Consider the following 9,741-nt stretch of genomic DNA (forward strand, 5'->3'; position numbering starts at 1 on the left):
TTTGCAACCCCCAATAAAATAAAGGCACGGAAAAGAAAAGGAAATTAAGTGGGTCTTTGGCACCGACATGTTTCCATTATTTATCTGTTCACCAGTTTGGCACACCGGACTACTAGAGAAAACACAAAGAGGACCGTGTTTGGAATTTTTTTGGAGTTTTCCAAAAATCCCTTTTTTTTTCTAAGGGCAACTGCAATTAATTATGTCTTGGGATTCATGAGAGGGGTTTTGGATTATAGCTTATTGAGTCTTATTGTCAATAAAAATATTTTTTTTTTAATATAATTTTTAGAATAGGGTAATTTTTTAAAAAAATTATTACAAAAGGATAAAAATACTATTCATCTCCTTCCTTGATCAAACCACTGAATAAATCTCCCCACCTCTGGTCTCTATCTTTCTCTTTCCTCCTCCTCATTCTTCTTCTTCTTATTCTTCTTCTCTGCATTTGAGTTTGGAGCAAAGCTGCTATGAGTTCGTCTGAAACAGTTAGAAGGAAGTATGAAACACCATACCAAGTATAAGAATCGACAATTTAGTTGGTTGAAAAGTTCTTAAACACCAAAAACTGAAAAAAAAACCTCACATGTTTAATGTTGTGTAGGGGTGGGTGGTAATAACAAGAGTACTAAAAAGATGAACGTGGTAGGAGAGAGCAAGAAGGGAAGAGAAAAAAGAAGGAAACCTGAGCTCGAAAGAACATTTACAGGGTATCTGACAGAGGTTGTGGGGGAAATGGGCTGCCGAGATATGCAACCCACGGAAGGGCATCCATGTGTGGTTTTTGGTTCCACACTCCCCACTGGCTCCACCGCTTCAGGCTCAAGCTCCAGGAACGATTCTGAGCTAGAGATCTACTCTATCAATTTGACTTCACCACTATTGTGTTGATTGCAGAATATTTCCTTTTTGAAAGGAAAGGACGTGGCCGTGGCAGTATCCAATTGTTCTCTTGTGGCCGGAAAATTCTTTTGGGCTGAGTTGGGGATGAAGCAACATTGTCTCTTAACTCTTTTGGCTGGTGGGGTTGTGGTGGTGGAAACGATACGGGCATCATTTCAGAGAAGTTGAGCTTTGCTTTGTTACCTCGAATCCTCTTGGCCACCTGGTTGTAAACCATAACAGCCTCTTCGGCGGTGTTGTAAGAAATTGAATTGTGTTTGGAGGGGGAAGAAGATGAATAGTATTGTTGCCTTATTTGATATATTTTAAAAAAAGTTAACTTATTTTAGAAATTATATTAAAAAGATGAACAGTATTTTTGAGCAAGATAAATAGTATCTGTAAGAAGATGAACAGTATTTTTGCCCTTATTGTATGTTTGATACTATTATTGTTTCTACATAAAACATTTTGGGTTGATTAATATATATAGTTTAATATAACTCGACATACAACCGTTGTTTATAGTTGAAACAGGTATACTTTTAAAGATGAGAAGGCTGTAAAAATTAATGTTATGTTGACATTTCAAATAGAAACAACAATGGTAATATAAGTATTCTAGCTGAAGTGACTCTCATGTTTGTGATGCAATAGCACCAAACACAACCCAAATATATGGGTTTCATATTTGGTCTCAACAAGCCATTGCAAGTGAGTTGACATCTCCGCCCCACAAGGAGTCATCCCACAATACCCCACAGTATATCCTGGCCGTGTATTGGGAATATCCCTAGATGATAGTACCAGTCCTGATGATGTCATCATCGGGGGATGTTCCGAATACATGGCGGGATGTACTATGGGGCATTGTGGGGCGACTCCCTGTGAAGCGGATACATGATCTCATTGCAAGTAGGGACGTTGTTGAGATCATTTGTTGTGACCAAATCTGAACTCAAAGTTATGTGGCATATTTGAAATTTGAAAACACTTGAAAATCAAACACTTCCATAGCAGGGTTTTTTGTGTTTTCCTAACACTACTTCAAACCCCCTCTCATGTGACCACTCTCCGGTCTCCCCATTTCAACTGACTAAATTATTGAAGAATATATCTAGTATACTTGAAAATTAAAAAAAAAAAAAATCTAGCACCATCAAATCCTTCAAAAGCAAATGTAGCAAACAAATAGATTGGTATGAATCATCCAAAAGAGCATGACAATGCGGCCAGATATATTGTGTGCATTGCTGCAAGAAACAAAAATGTTGTCATCCATAGGAGCAAGGTGGTTCTGAATACTATCCTTGAGGATGACATTGATGATATCAATTAAAATCCCATTTGTTTAACAATTGGAACCTAAATATACAACGAATAGAGAAAGATTACTACTGTATGATGGATTTGGAGCAAAACATGTGATGCATTTTATGAAAATTAATGCAACATAATTGAATTATATGATATCATGCTTTTGTGTTTTTAAGGGAAACAAGAGGGTTAGCCCATTCCTCAACCCATAAACCCCAACAACCCAAGTGCCGACCAGTTGGTTAGTACCTTTGCAAATTTTGATTTAATATACAAGGGCCTATGGACATTTGTTCCTTCAATCCATGCATGCATGATAATCATTCCCTTTCTATTTTGTTTTTCTTTTCTTCCTTCTCTTCTTCCATTTAAATATATAGTGGATCGATCTTTGGCCCATTAGTCTCGCTGGACACCACGGATGTTCATAAGGGCTACGGGCACTTGTTCCTTCAGTCTATGTATGCATGATAATTATTCCCTTCTTTCTGTTCTTTTGTTTAAACAAATGATGATCTCTGACTCATAACAATCTGCCATCGCGCCCACTATTCATGCACTAGCATGGGCTGGTTTTAAAAATGCAGTTTCCTAATAAATAACAAATTGAATTGTTTGCAGGTGAATTCAAATGGTCCTAGGAAATATTTATTTGGGTAAGTATATTTATTCATGCTTTTTTTTAAGGTAATGACCGTTTTAATCATAAAAATCCATTATTAAAAAAGGCATTTTTGTCTCATTAAAGTATTGACAACTTTTCCTCCAAGTAGAAAAGTCATTTACCAACCTAAGAGATGAGTATCACTTATCCGAAAAATAAACTAAAAATAAACTTTCTCTAATCCCCACATAAATCTGGAAAAAAAAAATACTTGCATTTCTTGAGCAATGAAAACCAAAATCCCATTAACCAATTTTCTCCCATCTTAAAATCCAAAAAGTGAACACCAGCTTAATGTTATACACAATGGAAGTATAAGTAATATACCTTTATTTTCATATATAGATATCATATATATTTTTTCTTATTGATTTGTTTATTCTATTTTTTTCATACTTTTCATCTTTTATTTCCATCCCAATTCCCACATACCTTAGGCTCAGTTTGGAAGGAGTATAAATACAAATATACACAATACAAATACATACAAAATATAAGGCTTTGCACTCTACAAATTTGTATTTGTACTCCTTCCAAACTGAGTTTTACCCATTGTGTGTCCCATAACACTCCAATTCACTTTATTCATGAGATAGGGGTGGGTATGGCCATATTTTCGGTTTTAATTTGTCTGAACTCGACCCATTAGCATCCCTAACTACTGATCTGGAGTTTTTTTTATCAGTAAACAAAGTATATAGTCATGTCGAATTCATTTAAATAGCGTACTTCTATTACAAACCCTAAGCATATATCATGGTTTGGATTTAAATTAGAACTCATCCAAAGAGTCAAGTTCTATACCAACTTGCGAAAGAATTTGGCAAGTGTTTTTCCATTCATAAATGCTTTCTTATTTCTTTTATTGAACGACGTCTTTTGGGCCACATTTGGTTTGAGGGAAGATTCAGGTGGGATTGGATTGGATAAGAAAAAGAAAATGGGTGGAAATTTTTCACATTCTAGTGTTTGGATGGAAAATAGAAAATAGTGAGAAAAATCAACTCTAATGAGAATAACTAATTAATTAATTAGATAAATAGTAATATTTTTATTATTTAATATTTTATTAATAATTTATAATCAATTATTAATTCATATTTTACTTAATTAATATTTATTATACATTAATTAATATATTTTTTTTATTTTGTCGTATTGATTATTTAATGAGTTAACATTTATTTATTTATTTACTTATTGATTATAAAATAATTATAATCAATTAATAACATTTTTATCATTTAGTATTCTAATATTAATTATTAATTAATTACATTAACAATTAATTGATTAATTATTAATATTAATTACTATTTTCATCTTTATTATTAATATGTTATTTTGTTAATAATTATGACCTAATTAATAATTTTTGTATTTTATAATTAATTAATAATTAATTATTATATTATTCTTATTGATTATATTTTTGTTAATTCTTTATTTTAACTTATGTATTCATTCATTTTTAGTAAATTCATTTGTTCACATGTTATTATTTATTTCTTAAGTAAACGAATAGTAAAATAATTAATTAATTGTGAACTATGTTGTTATTAATTATTAAATAACTATTAATTTTTTAGTAATACATATTTATTTTTTATTTTTTATATGAATGATTAATTAATTAGTTATTAATATTAATTCATACAATAATAATAATTATTATTATTATTTTTATGAATATTTTATTGATTAATACTTATGATTTAATTAATAATTATAAAATTTTATAAGTAATTATTAAATTATTTTAATTGAATAATGTTTTATTAATTATTTTTTAGATTGAATTATTAATTAATTTTAATTTAATTACTTTATTAATATTTTATTTAATAATTAATAATTTATTAATGGGTCATTGGTCTAATATTAAGTCTTATGCGAGTTTGCCCCCCCCCCCCCCCCCTTCCAATTTTTCTACCAAAGTGTTGGAATTTTATATTCTCAAAATTGAAATCTATAATCCCACATTTTTCCCATGACATCCCACAAACAAAACATGGAAAGGAATGAGTTCAGAAAATAAGTGAATATGCACCTGTCAAGCTTAAATCACAACATATGATACATGAGAAAATTGGTTTACTATCAAAGAATGGTCCAATCCCTAAACTGTATTAGAAACTGTACCAGCCGGTAATAGAACAGTTTGATTTGATTTGGCTTGCAAATTTGTTTCGATCTGAAATCTTCTCCAAACCGCACTGAACTTGATTTGATTTGGCTTGACACCATTGTTGTTCTACCAGAGTCACTTTCAAATAAATAAAGTACATGTAAAGAACTGATCATTAACTACTGTATGTTTAAAATGTTAGATAAAAACAGCAATAGTACCGACACAATCTGAATGGTCCAGATCGATCTGCTAGCAATGAAACAAAAGTAGATACATTTTATTATTTACTAGCAGGGACCCATGCAGATTTATTAAGCAAAAGCTAAATAATAGAAAGGGTCATTTACTAAAATACCCCTTATAGTTTCATGGATTTATTAAAATATATCATATATTTAGCATTTTACTAAAACACGACTTATAATTTGTGATGGATTTAATCAATCTTCCATTAGGTGATAGTAGAAAATGATAGTATTGACCCTAATATTGATTTAAATAAATTTAATCAAAAGAAAATAAAAAAAATGCCATTTATGCCCTTAATAAGACACGATCAACCACTCTATTGGCTATATTTGGTCAATTTTGTTTTCTGTACAAAAAAAAAGTGTTAAGGGTATTTTTGGAATAAAAAATCAAGGGCCTAATGACAAAACAAACACTCCTTAATGAAAGGTTGATTAAGTAAATAAGTTGTAAAATATATGGAATGTTTTAGTAAAATGAAAACAATAAGGTAGGTTTAAGTAAATATGTAAAACTATAACGCATGTTCTATTAAATGACCCTAATAGAAACACATAAGAGTATACAATTGTTTTATATTTTCAACTTCTAAAATAATTAATAAATATTCATATTTTATATACTACTTTAATAAATTTTTTATAATACAAAAATAATAATAATCAATTTCAGTTAGGTTTATTCATCAAATTGATGAAACCGACCAACCCAATCAACTCGACCCAAGTTGGTCAATTTTCTAGTATTTTAGGTCAGCTTTGGTTCAAAAATTTCCCAATTCGACCAAGTTGGACCAGTTTCACTTTGTCCAATTGTAAACCAACCAAAATCGAATGACCTAACCATGGATATATTTTGATATTTTATATTTTAAATATAATTTTTAATATGAAAAAGTGGGAAATTTCTCATATTTCTTAGTCTAAAAGTTTTATATCATTAATCTAATTTTTAAACTTATTTTTTAATAATTACACTGTAATTTTTAAATTTTAATTTAATTTTGAGTTTAAATCTTTTGAACCGACTGACAAAAGAAAAAAAAATCGACCCAAACTAGTACAACTTGAGTGGGTCTGTTTTCACAAAAGGTCAGTCGGTTTCAACTGACCAACTCCTCAACCTGACCAGGTCAATTTGGTTGGCCAAATAGCCTACGACCGAAGCGAACCAACTCATGAACACTTATAATTTTTGTTAAATTAATAGTCTCATCTCTGATGAATTTTAGGAGAGGAGATTGTTGGGAACATATGTATAAGAGAGAGAGAGAGAGATTTTAGATAATTTTTCATGAGAAATGAGAGCATCTCATTGATTTTTTAAAAAATAACATGGAATAAAAAAATAAAAAAAGAGAAAAATTCTTGACCATTTTATTTTAATATATATATATTAGGGATGGCGGTTTTCATTCTGGGTTGATTTTCTTCATTCTACGGGGCACACTTGCCGCCGCCGGATAGACCATCCAAACACACTACTTAGGTACAGATACCATCACATGCAACCATCCTCATCCACTACTTAGGTGAGACTTGTTTGTATAGCCCATCCAAATTAAGACACCATTTTCATGGCTGAGGCCAACAATCTAGCCACCCAAAACAGTACTACTCCTTCACACAGTTCAGAAGAAGTAGGCCAGAGTCATGAGTGCCAGGAGATGCATGCTTCTTCCCCTCCCGGAACAAGAGTGGAGGAGTGGATTGAGGATCCTCTCTACCAACACCAAGGCTTTTGGTTCATAGAACGCCGATTAGAGGCAGTGTTGTGGTTCCAGAGCAATTTCAAGTCTTGTGACGGTGACATAATTCTAGCCACCTTGCCAAAATCAGGTACTACTTGGTTGAAATCTCTTGTATTTGCTACTGTGAACCGGACTAAGTACTCATTTTCTGAGAATCCCTTGCTCACTGCTAACCCTCATGAACTCGTCCCTTTCTTTGAACTAAAGCTGTATATAGACAATCAGCTTCCCAATCTCAGCAACATATCTCATCCCAGAGTTTTTGCTACCCATATTCCTTACCAACTGCTGCCAGAAACCACCAAGAACTCAAACTGTCGAATCATATATCTGTGCCGCAACCCAAGAGACACATTCATCTCTTCCTGGCATTTCGTGAACAAGTCATCGAGGCGTGAAGCTCTTGGGCCTCTGTCGTTGGAGGAAGCTTTCGAGTGGTTTTGTAATGGGGTTATCCCGTTTGGGCCCTACTGGAATCATTTGTTGGGGTATTGGAATGAGAGTTTAACAAGGCCTCAGAATGTTCTGTTTCTGAGGTATGAAGAACTCAAGGAAGATATTGTGTCTCAGCTGAGGAGGATTGCAGACTTCTTGGGATGCCCTTTTTCTCTGGAGGAAGGAAGAAGAGGCGTGATAGAAGAAATCGCAAGACTCTGTAGTTTTGAAAGCTTGAGAAATTTGGAGGTGAATAAGACGGGGTGTTTCATTACTGGCTATGAAAGTAATTCACTGTTTAGGAGAGGTGAGGTAGGAGATTGGATGAACTATCTGACGCCTCCAATGGTGAAAAGGTTAGACCAACTCATGCGGGAAAAATTGAGCGATTCAGGCCTAGAATTCGATGGGTATTATTCCCAACTCCCCAAGTAGAGTTTTCATCTTTGTTTCATTGTGTCTGTTTGATTATCTTGGATTCTGTTTCATTGAGTTTGTTTTCATCTGTGTTTTTATTAAGGGCTTATTGAAAAAGCTTTTTTTTTTTTCTTTTTATTAATTTTTTTCATTCCGTCCCTATCCCCCAACTTTTAGAAATTCCAGGTATTACCCCCGATGAAACACGATGGGGAGAAAGCCTATTCTTTTCTCCTCTTCTCTCTTTGTGTTTGGTTGCAGTACAATTCTATTTGCACTAATACAAATGTATAAGAGTGCAAATGGAAAGAATGCAAATTCTAGTTCAATTTTATTTTAGCTTTTACTTTATTTTGCTTTAGGTCTTATTTTATTTCATTTGTATTGCAATACAAGTAGAATTGTACTGCAATGCACAGTTAGCTTTCTATTTGCTTTAGGTCTTATTTTATTTTAATTTCATTTGCACTATTATAGTTTTGTATCAATACAAATAAATTTACATTGCAACCAAATACAGCCTTAAGGCTCTATTTGATTGTAATGCACAGTTAGATGCAAATTTTGCACCTGGTTTAGGCTTGGATATGCTTGTTTTTAGCCATCTTGCACTCCTACATGATGTACGATCTGTACTTAAGTTTTTTCCAATTTTTACACTCATTAACATGCAAATTTTACATCCAAAAAATGATGCAAACATTTCCATCCCCCTTTCTTATTTTGATTACATGTAAAGTGGAGACCACATTTTATTTCCCAACTACTCCTCCAAGACACAAAACCTTCATCCTTCCCTGGTTCTCTTTGCAAATGTGTATAGCATGGATAGCACTGCATCTTCCACTAGTTTACAGAAAAAAAAAAAAAAAAATCAATTCATTATTCTACAACAAAAGAAAAGACTAAACAATAGTGGCAGTAGCAACAACCCCTTTCGATGTTCCAAACATGAAGGAAATAAATTCAAGACTTGAGGAGAATTTTGGTAAATACCTAATCTTATATTACACGTGTAAAGCATGCACAGCCCTCGCTCTTACAAAAAAAACAAGAAATCAAATTATTATTCTCCAAGAAAAAAGCAAATAATAAATAATAGTAGCACTAACAGCACCTTGTGACCTTCCAATGAAACAACAGACATCATGAGAAATTTGTTTTTTATTTTAGCAGGGAGCAGGGATTTGTGAATTGTGAAATATAGTTGTTCCCAAATCAATTGCCTTGGCTTAAATATCGTTTTCACCCTTTTACCTGGTGATGGTCTACAAACAATATAGTTAAATTAATTACCCCATATCATATATTGCGCAAACGCCATTAATGATTGCAGACCGCCCTTTCATCTTCAAGCATTATTGACAAGCGGCAGCCGGCAGGAATTTTATTTTAAACTGTTAAGTAGCGTTGGGAAGTCTCATCGCTCCTTTCACATCTATTGGGCAGGGATCAGAGATCATAAATTGCCTCGAATATGAGAGCACGAATCCCCATCCATTATTTTTCAAAACATTTGTTTCTTGATGCACCATTTCGTGTTTCCTTTTCCTTTTTCTTTTTTTTTTATTTTTTCTAACCATTTTTTTCATATTTGGGGTTCTATTTTGTCATTGGTAATCTGTAAGGTCTTCAGTTGAACTTTTTGATTTGTTGTTGGCCGTTCTTTCCAAAATAGGTTTAAAGATTTTATTTCATAAATAATCTTTTGGGTTATTTCTAAGTGGAAAATATTTATGCAAGTATTTCATATATGTTTCTACTTAACTTGATTGAATTTTCTTTTTCCAACAATGGAACAATGGAGGTGTTAATCAAGGTGTTTAGGCTACCTGTATTGTTATTTCGACTCTAATTAACTGATCAGTTCCGGACTTTCGGTAGCTTTGTTCTATG

The 9,741-nt window shown here is 32.6% G+C and overlaps 1 pseudogene across 1 annotated transcript; it reads left to right on the plus strand.

Moving 5' to 3' along the window:
• The first annotated feature begins 6,662 nt into the window (after window positions 1-6,662).
• Window positions 6,663-7,976, plus strand: LOC148845418 (cytosolic sulfotransferase 15 pseudogene; annotated as a pseudogene). The gene has a single exon (XR_016101850.1). The product of XR_016101850.1 is annotated as a cytosolic sulfotransferase 15 pseudogene (transcript).
• Window positions 7,977-9,741: the final 1,765 nt, after the last annotated feature.

This window comes from Nelumbo lutea, chromosome 7 (assembly GCF_056320005.1).
Source record: "Nelumbo lutea isolate HS-2025 chromosome 7, American lotus-T2T, whole genome shotgun sequence".
Classification (NCBI taxonomy): domain Eukaryota; kingdom Viridiplantae; phylum Streptophyta; class Magnoliopsida; order Proteales; family Nelumbonaceae; genus Nelumbo; species Nelumbo lutea.